The sequence below is a fragment of the Mustela putorius genome, unplaced genomic scaffold (genome assembly GCF_011764305.1).
Source record: "Mustela putorius furo isolate JIRA1106 unplaced genomic scaffold, ASM1176430v1.1 tig00537227_pilon_pilon_pilon, whole genome shotgun sequence".
NCBI lineage: Eukaryota > Metazoa > Chordata > Mammalia > Carnivora > Mustelidae > Mustela > Mustela putorius.
In genome coordinates this window covers 583310-596579 of record NW_025422368.1, presented here as the reverse complement: position 1 = coordinate 596579, position 13270 = coordinate 583310, and the positions used below count along the sequence as shown (strand labels likewise).

Here is a 13270-nt window from a genome sequence, read left to right as displayed (position 1 = left end):
TACGGCAATAAATTTGACAATCTGGAAGCAATGGATGCATTCCTAGAAACATATAAACTACCACAACTGAACCAGGAAGAAATAGAAAGCCTGAACAGACCCATAACCAGTAAGGAGATTGAAACAGTCATTAAAAATCTCCAAACAAACAAAAGCCCAGGGCCAGACGGCTTCCCGGGGGAATTCTACCAAACATTTAAAGAAGAACTAATTCCTATTCTCCTGAAACTGTTCCAAAAAATAGAAATGGAAGGAAAACTTCCAAACTCATTTTATGAGGCCAGCATCACCTTGATCCCAAAACCAGACAAGGATCCCACCAAAAAAGAGAGCTATAGACCGATATCCTTGATGAACACAGATGCGAAAATACTCAACAAAATACTTGCCAATAGGATTCAACAGTACATTAAAAAGATTATTCACCACGACCAAGTGGGATTTATACCAGGGCTGCAAGGTTGGTTCAACATCCGCAAATCAGTCAATGTGATACAACACATCAATAAAAGAAAGAACAAGAACCATATGATACTCTCAATAGATGCTGAAAACGCATTTGACAAAGTACAACATCCCTTCCTGATCAAAACTCTTCAAATTGTAGGGATAGAGGGCACATACCTCAATATCATCAAAGCCATCTATGAAAAACCCACCGCAAATATCATTCTCAATGGAGAAAAACTGAAAGCTTTTCCGCTAAGGTCAGGAACACGGCAGGGATGTCCATTATCACCACTGCTATTCAACATCGTACTAGAGGTCCTAGCCTCAGCAATCAGACAACAAAAGGAAATTAAAGGCATCCAAATCGGCAAAGAAGAAGTCAAATTATCACTCTTCGCAGATGATATGATACTATATGTGGAAAACCCAAAAGACTCCACTCCAAAACTGCTAGAACTTATACAGGAATTCAGTAAAGAGTCAGGATATAAAATCAATGCACAGAAATCAGTTGCATTTCTCTACACCAACAGCAAGACAGAAGAAAGAGATATTAAGGAGTCAATCCCATTTACAATTGCATCCAAAACCATAAGATACCTAGGAATAAACCTAACCAAAGAGACACAGAATCTATACTCAGAAAACTATAAAGTACTCATGAAAGAAATTGAGGAAGACACAAAGAAATGGAAAAATGTTCCATGCTCCTGGATTGGAAGAATAAATATTGTGAAAATGTCTATGCTACCTAAAGCAATCTACACATTTAATGCAATTCCTATCAAAGTACCATCCATCTTTTTCAAAGAAATGGAACAAATAATGCTAAAATTTATATGGAACCAGAAAAGACCTCGAATAGCCAAAGGGATATTGAAAAAGAAAGCCAACGTTTGTGGCATCACAATTCCGGACTTCAAGCTCTATTACAAAGCTGTCATCATCAAGACAGCATGGTACTGGCACAAAAACAGACACATAGATCAATGGAACAGGATAGAGAGCCCAGAAATAGACCCTCAAATCTATGGTCAACTAATTTTCGACAAAGCAGGAAAGAATGTCCAATGGAAAAAAGACAGCCTTTTCAATAAATGGTGCTGGGAAAATTGGACAGCCACTTGCAGAAAAATGAAATTGGACCATTTCCTTACACCACACACAAAAATAGACTCAAAATGTATGAAGGACCTCAATGTACGAAAGGAATCCATCAAAATCCTTGAGGAGAACACGGGCAGCAACCTCTTCGACCTCTGCCGCAGCAACATCTACCTAGGAACAACGCAAAAGGCAAGTGAAGCTGGGAAAAAATGAACTACTGGGATTTCATCAAGATCAAAAGCTTTTGCACAGCAAAGGAAACAGTTAACAAAATCAAAAGACAACTGACAGAATGGGAGAAGATATTTGCAAACGACATATCAGATAAAGGACTAGTGTCCAGAATCTATAAAGAACTTAGCAAACTCAACACCCAACGAACTAATAATCCAATCAAGAAATGGGCAGAAGACATGAACAGACATTTCTGCAAAGAAGACATCCAGATGGCCAACAGACACATGAAAAAGTGCTCCATATCACTCGGCATCAGGGAAATACAAATCAAAACCACAATGAGATATCACCTCACACCAGTCAGAATGGCTAAAATCAACAAGTCAGGAAATGACAGATGCTGGCGAGGATGCGGAGAAAGGGGAACCCTCCTACACTGTTGGTGGGAATGCAAGCTGGTGCAGCCACTCTGGAAAACAGCATGGAGGTTCCTCAAAATGTTGAAAATAGAACTGCCCTATGACCCAGCAATTGCACTACTGGGTATTTACCCTAAAGATACAAATGTAGTGATCCAAAGGGACACATGCACCCGAATGTTTATAGCAGCAATGTCCACAATAGCCAAACTATGGAAAGAACCTAGATGTCCATCAACAGATGAATGGATCAAGAAGATGTGGTATATATACACAATGGAATACTATGCAGCCATCAAAATAAATGAAATCTTGCCATTTGCAACAACATGGATGGAACTAGAGCGTATCATGCTTAGCGAAATAAGTCAAGCAGAGAAAGACAACTATCATATGATCTCCCTGATATGAGGAAGTGGTGATGCAACATGGAGGCTTAAGTGGGTAGAAGAAGAATAAATGAAACAAGATGGGATTGGGAGGGAGACAAACCATAAGTGACTCTTAATCTCACAAAACAAACTGAGGGTTGCCGGGGGGGAGGGGGTTTGGGAGAAGGAGATGGGATTATGGACATTGGGGAGGGTATGTGCTTTGGTGAGTGCTGTGAAGTGTGTAAACCTGGTGATTCACAGACCTGTACACCTGGGGATAAAAATACATGTTTATAAAAAATAAAAAATTAAAAAAAAATAAAATGCATATAATAGGTTTAAAACAACATATGACATGACATTCTTCTTAAGGAAAATATGGTCATGCTTTAGAAAAATTTGGTGAAACACTTTTGAGATGATGAACCTGAGGATGTAGGCATGGTATGAAGAAGATGGAAAGTAAAAACATTGAAAAGGCTAATAAAATTCTGAATTTTAAGGCGCTAACCACAAAACAAGCGAATAAGAGAAGAGAAGAAGGACATGAGGGAGAGAGAAGAGACTACCATGGCAATGGGGGTGAGCCATGCAGAGCAATGACACTAAAAACAAACTACCAGGTATAAGTAGATAATATCTTTTTAAATGGCTTGTTTTCTAGAACCCTCTCCAGTTACTGCAAAAGTAAATAAAGAATGCTACATAAACAACACAGTCATCATGCATGAGGATATATTTCCTATCTACTTGGGTCCATATCAGAGAAATAAGAATAACCAGGATGAGTGAGACAAAAGTACACCCAAGTCTTCAGGAAAAAGGGGAAAGCAGACCTAAAGTGGTCATGAAGATTTCAATCTTGAAGAGTTTATGGAAGTTTGGTGAAAGTTCTGAATCCCCACTCAGGTATTTAGGTCAAGTTTTTGATTTTTAAAAGGCAAGGATTCCTCAGCTGAAATCTAACTTACAGAATACTATCATAAGGAGTAATGAACTGAGAAAGAGATAAGTTTAGCAAAGAAGAGTGAGTTACCTGATGGTGTAAAATAACTTAATCTGAACTTAGTAGATTGGGGGAAAATTGCAACTACAGAAGACACAAGTTAAAATATTATGATAATTTTTCTGGATTTTTTTTTTTTGGTTTCTATTTTTATATGCCATACATTATCTTTCTGAAATGCCTGAATTAATGACACTCCTAGAGTTGCACTCGGTTAGTGAAATTTTGAGTACAAATTATATGAGCAAGTTTTTAGAGGCTGTTACTGCTGACTAGCATAACACTGAAGGAGGTTGTGTGGCAGGAGCAACACATGTATGGACAGTCTCAAGCTAATAGGTATCTCATGCAAGGTTATACCTTTTATTTCTCATTTTTTCTTACTTTTTAAAATTATTATTTTTTGGAAGTCAGCAATAAAAAAACCACAGCACAGTAACAACCTTTATTCTTCTTGGACTGACTGATAATCCACAATTACAAGTGGTCATTTTTTTTCTCCTTCTTTTCACCTTCATGTTGCGTGTCATTGGGAATCTAACCATAATCATCCTCACCCTACTGGACTCTCATCTAAAGACACCCATGTATTTCTTCCTCTGAAGTTTCTCATTTTTAGAAATTTCATTCACAACTGTCTGCATCTCCAGATTTCTTGCCAGTATGGCAACAGGTGATAAGTCCATTTCTTACAAGAGTTGTGCAACACAGCTGGTTTTTACTATTGTTTTGGGTGGAATTGAATTTTTTCTTCTAGCTGCCATGTCTTATGACTGCTATGTGACCATCTGAAAACACCTGCATTACACTACCATCATGAGTGAGAGTCTGCAACTTTTTGGTCTTTGCTTCATGGTTGGCTGGTTTTATAGTAATTGTTCTACCACTCCTTGTGGGTCTCCAGGTAGATTTCTGTGCAAGCAACGCTATAGATCATTTCTTCTGCAATTTTTTCTCCTATATTACAGCTCTCTTGCACAGACACAGATGTAATAGATTTAATGGCATTTCTCTCAGCCATTTTGACCCTCCTGGTTACACTGACATTAGTGATTCTCTCCTACGCAAACATCATCAGGATTATACTGAAGATACCTTCTTCTCAACAGAGGAAGAAAGCCTTTTCTACTTGTTCTTCTCACATGGTAGTTGTGTCCATTTCATATGGCAGCTGCATTTTCATGTATGTGAAACCCTCTGCAAAGGACAGAGTCTCTTTAAATAAAGGGATAGCCCTGCTCAGTACTTCTGTTGCCCCTATGTTGAATCCCTTCACTTATATACTGAGAAACAAACAAGTGCAAGATGCTTTTAAGTACATGATCAAAAAGATTGAGATTTTCTCAGTGAAGTGAATCATTTTAGTGATATTACTGAGGTTATGAGTAAAAGAAAGCAAGAAGGATAAAGTGCTTCATAGAACTCTTAATTCTTATATTCAAAATAATAATAACTATTTTTCTTGCTATAATTTTCATGTTGGTCTAATTAATCCCCAAAGCTTAATTCTCTCCCTTTATCTGTCCCTTATTTAGGCCAAAATAATATGCCTTTTTATTTGGTGATTTTATCTATTTCCTAAAAAAATTCTCTCAGAGGAGGACAAAATACACTGTATTTTTTCCTTGTTCTTTTCCACTGTTCTGGAATTCACAGATTCAATTTTCCACATATTCTATATAGAGTTGATGCACCACCTAGAGTTGTGAAATTAGCTGAGAAACACATACTTCTAGAAATGCCCAAATTGTCACTGAGTCAAGGCAAAATAAAAAATGGGAATTCACCTATAACCTTTAGAGGTATTGAATTACTAACCACCATGTCCTTAAATATTATGGAATTCTTTTGTTTCTGTAAATCAAGGTCATGGCAGCCATTTCAAATAATCAATTTGTAAATTTCTTTTGATTATTATTATTATTCTTTATCATATACTCTACCAGCAAAGAAAAAAAAACACAAAAACACTTGAATTTCACAGTATCTGTATATTTGTTTATAAATTATATAATCACTATAGTATAGAATATTTAAACATGTTAATAGAAAAATAGAAATTAAGCAAAGATATTAAGCAAAAGAATCAATATAGTTTATAATACAGATTTATGATATAAATTAATTTTAATGTTAATAGTACAACTATAAAATTAAATTTGATATAACATGTATTATTATATTTGCAAATATCAGTTTATTATGTGATAAGTTAAATGAAATTCTTATTCTAAGCCTATCTGATCTTGGTAGTTAGAGGGTCTTCATAGGGGCACCTGGGTGTCTCAGTGGGTTAAAGCCTCTGCCTTTGGCTCAGGTCATGATCTCAGGGTCCTGGAATCGAGCCCTGCATTAGGCTCTCTGCTCAGCAGGGAACCTACTTCCCTCTCTCTCTGCCTGCTTCTCTGCCTATTTGTGATCTCTGTCTGTCAAATAAATAAATAAATAAATTTTAAAAAAGAAGGGTCTTCATAGTTCAAAACTAATGCTTCACACTGAATGCTGATCACATCAAAAGAAGGGAGTCACAGTAATTATTCTTCTGTTCTATTTGAATTTGTTTTTGATATTGAATTACTGCAATTCTGTCTGCTCTAATGTTAATATGCTGCCTAAACTTTTATTTTTATATAAGCATTTTTAAAGTGCACAGAAATTTTTACTTGGAATATTTTAATAGAGATTATAATAATTCTAAGTTTTCCCAATAGGTGGATGAGAAATTTTCACAATTATTGAGCTTATATAATCTTCAGTAATAATAACTATGGCAATAATTTCAAACAATCAATTTCTAAATTTCTTTTGTTTGCTACAACTTTCTTTTGAAAACTGGTTACTTTTTCACATACTGTTAAAATACCATGCATTAAGAATGGCACATGATATGAGCACTGGGTGTTATACGCAATCGTTAAACACAACATCAGAAACTGATGATGTACTATATATTGGCTAATTGAATTTAAATTAAAAAATAAATAAAATATCATGTATTTTGGAACAGAATGGCAGAGCAATATTTTCATGAAAGCATATACGATTGATGGGTATTTGTTATCATATAAAAGAGAAAATTGGAATATGTCTATTTGTAAAATAAAATCATATATTTCTCTTAATGTGTATTTAAAAAAAATATTTTGCCTGAGAAGTTCTGAGTCCCTGATACATTTTTAAAAAATATATCTGAAAAACAATCTGAGGGGTTTGAAGCAGTGCAGGGTGGGAGGTTGGGGGAACCAGGTAGTGGGTATTAGAGAGGGCACGGATTGCATGGAGCACTGGGTGTGGTGCAAAAAACAAGGAATACTGTTATGCTGAAAATAAAAAATAAAAAATATATATATATATCTTTAACATACCCTTATATGCTTCCTCCATTCTCCTATCCTCCCTACTCCCTCAACCTCTTCCTCTTTCCTCTTCTGAACCTTCAAATGTAAAAACTATTCTTAGATGGAAGACTGTACAAAAACAGCCTGTGGGCTTGTACTGCAGATTTGGGTTTGCTTGTCCAATGTCTAAATAATAGCAAAAGGCGGGACGCCTGGGTGGCTCAGTTGGTTAAGCAGCTGCCTTTGGCTCAGGTCATGATCCCAGCGTCCTGGGATCGAGTCCCACATCGGGCTCCTTGCTCGGCAGGGAGCCCGCTTCTCCCTCTGCCTCTGCCTGCCATTCTGTCTGCCTGTGCTTGCTCTCCCCCCCCCCCCACTCTCTGATAAATAAATAAAATCTTTAAAAAAATAAAATAAAAATAAATAAATAATAGCAAAAGGCTAGGGATGGCCCTAAAGTAAGGATGAAGGTCTGATTTCTTATCTGTTTTACTATTTCAAGGTGATGCAATCTACCTGTTATGTTCTATTAATCAAAAAAATCTAAAATTCAATAACTCAATATTTAGTGCCAATATTGTTTGGATTTAAACCAATAAGTGGTCCATAACTTAACACATATTGCATTTGGTATCGTAATCTAATTCATCATATGAATCTACTGTTACCCTCTAAAATTCATCTGGGATAGGGTAGGCAAATATTTGAATTAAATGGGTATGTGGAATGGATTACCATTCCTGCATAATTTTTTAAGTATTTATTTGATGGTAGTATCAAGTACTGCAATTTTTCCAGGGAAAGATGCTTTGATTTATTATTTGTTTATGAGGGTGAACTCCATGGATTTCTACTTGGTCCTGAGTATATCTCTTTTAACAATATATCAGGATGATTTCTCACACGCAATAGAATCACTGTAAATGAGACTAACACATAGCTGCCACTTATCAATAAAGCTTTCTCCACCCTCATTATTCTCCACTCTAATATGTCTGTACCCTGGCATTCTATCATCGTAATAATTAAGATTAGCTCAGAGATGAGGTGAAACAATCCCGGAAAGTTCCAGATTTTACCCTCTTCAGTGGACAGTTTTCCTGACAAAAGAATTTATATCCTTTCAGGAAAATTGGAAGGTGATTAAGATATTAATATCAATGCATGACACCTCCTTAAGGATAACTTCCTTAACGGGTTCTGGCTCTATGAATGAAGACTAAAGTCTTTATTTGGATAAGGAGTTTAACACCATTCGATGGCTATATCATCCTTGCTTTCACCCAAACTAGAGTTCTTTCAATTATTGAGGTCAAATAGGAACTTAATGGATTGTCTATTTTAGCCTTAGGAGCAGCATGATGTCTTTTTCAAACTAATGCATATCACACAATTTTGATATTCAGTCTACCTCTACCAACTAATAAGTAACCATACCCATCTTGCCAATGTCAGCTAATTGTTATTACATGACCTCTGCTTTCCCATAGTCCCATCATTTCCAGTGAAATGAGGAAACTCACTGTAATGAAATTATCTCCCACTTTCACTTCAGACCAGCAATTACAGTACCTTTCAATGATGTTAATACCCTCCTGTGCATTAAAAAATGTTCCATATTGCTGTCATTATAGATCTTTGGACTTATTTCTCTAATATTTCAGCTTTAATCAGGATAAGTCATTCACAAATTCAAGTAGTTATCTAATTGAACAAAAAATTATAGCCATCATCAGAAGTTTGAACTCTTCCATTAAATCCACAATCACTACTCAGTCCTCACCCTGATCTATGATATGCTGGTAAACTAGCTTTCTGAAAGTAAAACCCTAATTTAGAGCCAAAAACAAACAAACCAACAAACCCCAAATCATTAAAAATATATCAATAAATTCACCCTGATATAGAATTATATTTACTTTCTTTCTGGTATATCACCCTTAGAATCTATTATCACATATATTCCCCCAGGCTTTTGTTAATGTAAGTTGGTGAATTATTGCTATGGTCTTAATAGGAACCCCAAAATTCATATTTTGAAATTCTAACTCCCAAAGGTGATGGTAGTAGGGGATAGGGCCTTTGGGAGGTAGTTAGATCATAGGCGTGAAACCACTAACAGGATTAGTGCTCTTATGAAAGGACCCCAGAGAATTCTGTCCCCCTCCTTCCACCATGTAAGCATACAATGAGAAAACAGAAAACTGGAAGAAGGCCCTTATCTGACCACAATGACACTCTGAACACGGTTTTCCATGCTCCAGAACTGTGTGAAATACATTTCTTTTTATGTATGACACAGAGTCTTCTGATATTTTGTTATAGTAGTCCAAATGGACTAGAACAATTACTACAATAATTTTTGGTAGTTAAGTTTTCTTTTTTGAGGTTTGAATGTTAGCCAATAAGCATGTGAAATATATTCACTATCGTGCTACAAGGCAGAAAGGTTGTATCTAACTATATAGAGAGAAGGAAAATGACAAGTTTGTGGCTTTAAATTCTTAGCTTGATTTATACTCAGCAAAATGAAGTTCCCATGACTACCCTCAAGAAATTTATTATCTCTTATAGCTTTATGTCAGTTGTTACTGAAAACAAAGGAGGTTCTGGTCTTTTTTTATTTTTTCAGTTGAAGTGTTGACATATAACACTGTTATGGTTTCACGTGTAAAACATGGTGATTTGATATTTATATACATTGCAAAATCATCTCCACAATAAGTCTATTTACAATCTGTCACCATACATGGTTACATTTTTTTTTCTTGTGATGAGATATTTTAAGATTTATTCTCTTTGCAACTTCCAAATATGTCATAAAACATTATTAGTTATAGCCACCATAGATATGTGAATATATTTCACATGCTTATATTGTTTTGTATCATCTCTATTTACTTTGAAAAAGGTTATCCTTTCAAGCAAGCTTCTTTCTTTCTTTTTTTTTTTTTAAGATTTTACTTATTTATTTGAGAGAAAGAGAGAGAGTGAGCATAACCAGAGGGAGGGAAATAAGGAGAGGGAGAATCAGGCTCCCAGCTGAACAGGGAGCCCAAAGCAAGGCTCAATCCCAGACCCCAACATCATGACCTGAGCCAAAGGCACATATTTAATTGACTGTGCCACCCAGTTGCCCCAATAGAAGCTTCTTTCTAAGTGATAATCTAAGTAACTCATCAATACTTGATGCCAAGGATTCCTGATATCTTATCTTCTTACTGTTTTCAAACACTTCAAGTTCAGATAGCTAATTAAAAAAAAAAAAATCCTCCTTAAGAGTTTATTTGATGCAACCAGCTGTGCAGTCATGACTTTTGAGTGCCAATTTTCCATGGACTTTTTACATATCTTGTATTAGCTCTTGCTCTACATTACTTTTACAATTGTTTTTAAATCATTCAGCAACGGAGATAGAGATCATTTATTCTTCAAGGGTAGAAGGCAGGTGTTTTTGTTTGTTTGTTTGTTTTTGTTTTTTTTTTCCCTAACTGGAATTAAGATAATGTCCTGTACTGGGCAAGACTGGGCAGGTTTACTGGCAACCTCTTTAAAGTACTGGTATTTTTCTAAGCTCAGGGTCTCAGTTGTGACACAGACCTATCGTATTTAATAATATCACCCAATACATTGTTTTATTATTGCCTTAACAAACTCAAATCTGTTTAGTTGGTACAAATTCCAGATGGTAACATGGCCACATAGATTCAAACTTAATTCTTGGTAAGTTTTATAAAATTGTCCTTGTCCCTCATCCCCTGACTCCTCTAGATGAGGGGTTCCTGAGTATGAGAAGGGTATGACTGGAAACCGGATGAAATTATAGTTGTGGAATGGACTACTCAGATTTTGTGGAAGTGGAGAGAGAGAGGAAGAGAGAGAAAACCCATTATCAGGGAAGAGGACACTTTAGATCCCAGAAGACTTAATGATCTTTGCCGCTAAGAACTGTCTCTGGAGCCTTTCTCCAAAAGACAAATACTTCAGGACAAGAATTTTAAATTTGCTTGACTTTTAGGTAAGCCATCCTCCATCAGATGAAGATAACAGAGATAATAGGGAACCACTCCAGCACCTCCTAGTCACCCCACACAACTACCTTCACCCACAGGCAAAATACTTCTTTTCAAAACTTATTTTAATTCCGGTAAAATTAACAGACAGTGCAATATTCATTTTAAGTGTACAATATAGTGATTCAGCAATTGTATACATTTTTCATTGTTCATCACGATAGGTGTATTCTAAATTCCCTTCACCTATTTCACCCGTCCCTCCACTCACCTACCCCCTGATAACCATCTGCTTGTTCTCTATAGTTAAGAGTCCACTTTTTGGTTTGTCTCTTTTTCTTTGTTTCTTCCTTAAATTCCACATGTGAGAGAGAAATCGTATGTTATTTATCTTTCTCTGAATGACTTGTTTCACTTAGCATTATATCCGCTAGATCTATCCTTGTTGCAAATGACAAGATTTCATTCTTTTTATGGCTGAGTAATATCAAATTGTATATATATATATATATATATATATATATATATATTTGAAGATAGATGATGGATATATAGATAGATGATAGATACTAGAAAGATAACTATTATATCTTCTTTATCAATTCATCTATCAATGGATACTTGGGTTGTATTGCTTCCATAATTTGGCTTTTTATAAAAAGTGCTGCAGTAAACATAGAGGTACAATATCCTTCCAAATTAATGCTTTAAAATTGTTTGGGTAAGTACCCAGTAGTGGAATTGCTGGGTCATATGGTGGTTCTATTTTTAATTTTTTGAGGAATCTCCATAGTGTTTTCCACAGTGGCTGTTCTGATTTGCATTCCCACCAACAGTGTACAAGGGTTCCTTTTTATCCATATCCTCACCAGTATGTGTTCTTTCTTGTGTTTTTTTACTTTAGTCAGGCAAAATGCTTCCAAATGTCTTCCTCACTCCTATTTTAAGTCATATAGTGGAGCAGACAAATGTCACATGGATGATGGCTTGAACAAATAGGACAGATGTATTAAATATACGTAAGCAGTCCCTCCAAAAACAAGTTATTGAATTGGGAGCCCTGAGAGCCAGCTGAAAGCTATGTCAGAAGCATTACTAACCTGTAATATGAATGATGGATTTTTAACTCAGCTGCCAACCTCCAAAATTGTAAACTCTTTCTAGGAGACCTTAGCCCCAAGAGGGCTTATACTTGTGTGAGGGCTAGTCACTGGCTTGCATCCTTTTGGAGAACTCTGTGACTAGCATCTTGGGAGTGATAAAAGAGACCTGCAGAATAATCAGAGAGGACAACAGAGGAACATACTTAGGTGAATTTGCAGCAGAAGCTGAGTTGGTTTAGAAATGAGGGATGGATTTTGTGGGTGGAAATTCTGAAACATTTCTACATGTGATAGCTTTTGCTCTGGACTTTCTATTCAGGAATATTTTGCAACAGATTTGGTAGATTTTTTCCCCTTAGAAGTATATTAAAAATACTATCTTTTCATTCGGTTTCCCTTTCTTCCCCTAATGTCCTCCATGCCATCCCTTATGTTCTACATATGAGTGAAACTGTGTGATAATTGTCTTTATCTGCTTGTCTTCTTTCACTTAGCATAATCTTCTCCACTTCCACCCATGTCAGTGTAAATGATGGGCATTCATCCTTTCTGATGGCTGAGTAATATTCCATTGTATATATGAACAATCTTCTTTATCCATTCATCTCTTGAAGGGTATCTGGTCTCCTACCACATTTAGGCTATTGTGGACATTGATGCTATGGACATTCAGGTGCATATGCTCCTTATTTTCACTGCATCTGTATCTTTTGGATAAATACCTAGTAGTGCAACTGCTGGGACATAGGGTAGCTCTAGTTTTTAACTTTTTGAGGAATTCCCATACTATTTTCCAGAGTAGCTGTACCAGCTTCCATTGCAACCACCAGTGTAAGAGGGTTCCCCTTTCTCCATACCTTGACAACATTTGTTGTTTCCTGTCTTGTTAATTTTTGCCATTCTAACTGGTGTAAGGTAGTATCTCCCTGTGGTTTTGACTGCTAACTGAACATAATAATTTTTAAAAAAGATATTGCCTTCTAGTAGGGAAAAACTAGGAAGGTTTTCCTCTTGAAAAGACTGAGAATTTACTAATTTAGGGATTCCTCTGCTTTAGATGTAGGTGCACTGTGTAACACAATACCCATTAGAGCCCTTCTCTGCAGAGAAAGGGAACTGATAAGAATATGAAGTTCCTGCTTCCTGCTATATAATAAATAATAAAGCTTTCTGTCACTTACCCAATAGGATCCCTCTGTTCAGTATCTGTGAAATGATGGTTGGCCAACCTGTTAGACTCGAGGTAAAATATCAGGCTTTGATTAATACCATAGATTTCGGGG

At 36.0% G+C, this 13270-nt stretch overlaps 1 pseudogene; it reads left to right on the top strand.

Annotated features, from left to right (window-relative positions):
- Positions 1 to 3959: 3959 nt before the first annotated feature.
- On the top strand, positions 3960 to 12331 carry LOC106004705 (annotated as a pseudogene).
- Positions 12332 to 13270: the final 939 nt, after the last annotated feature.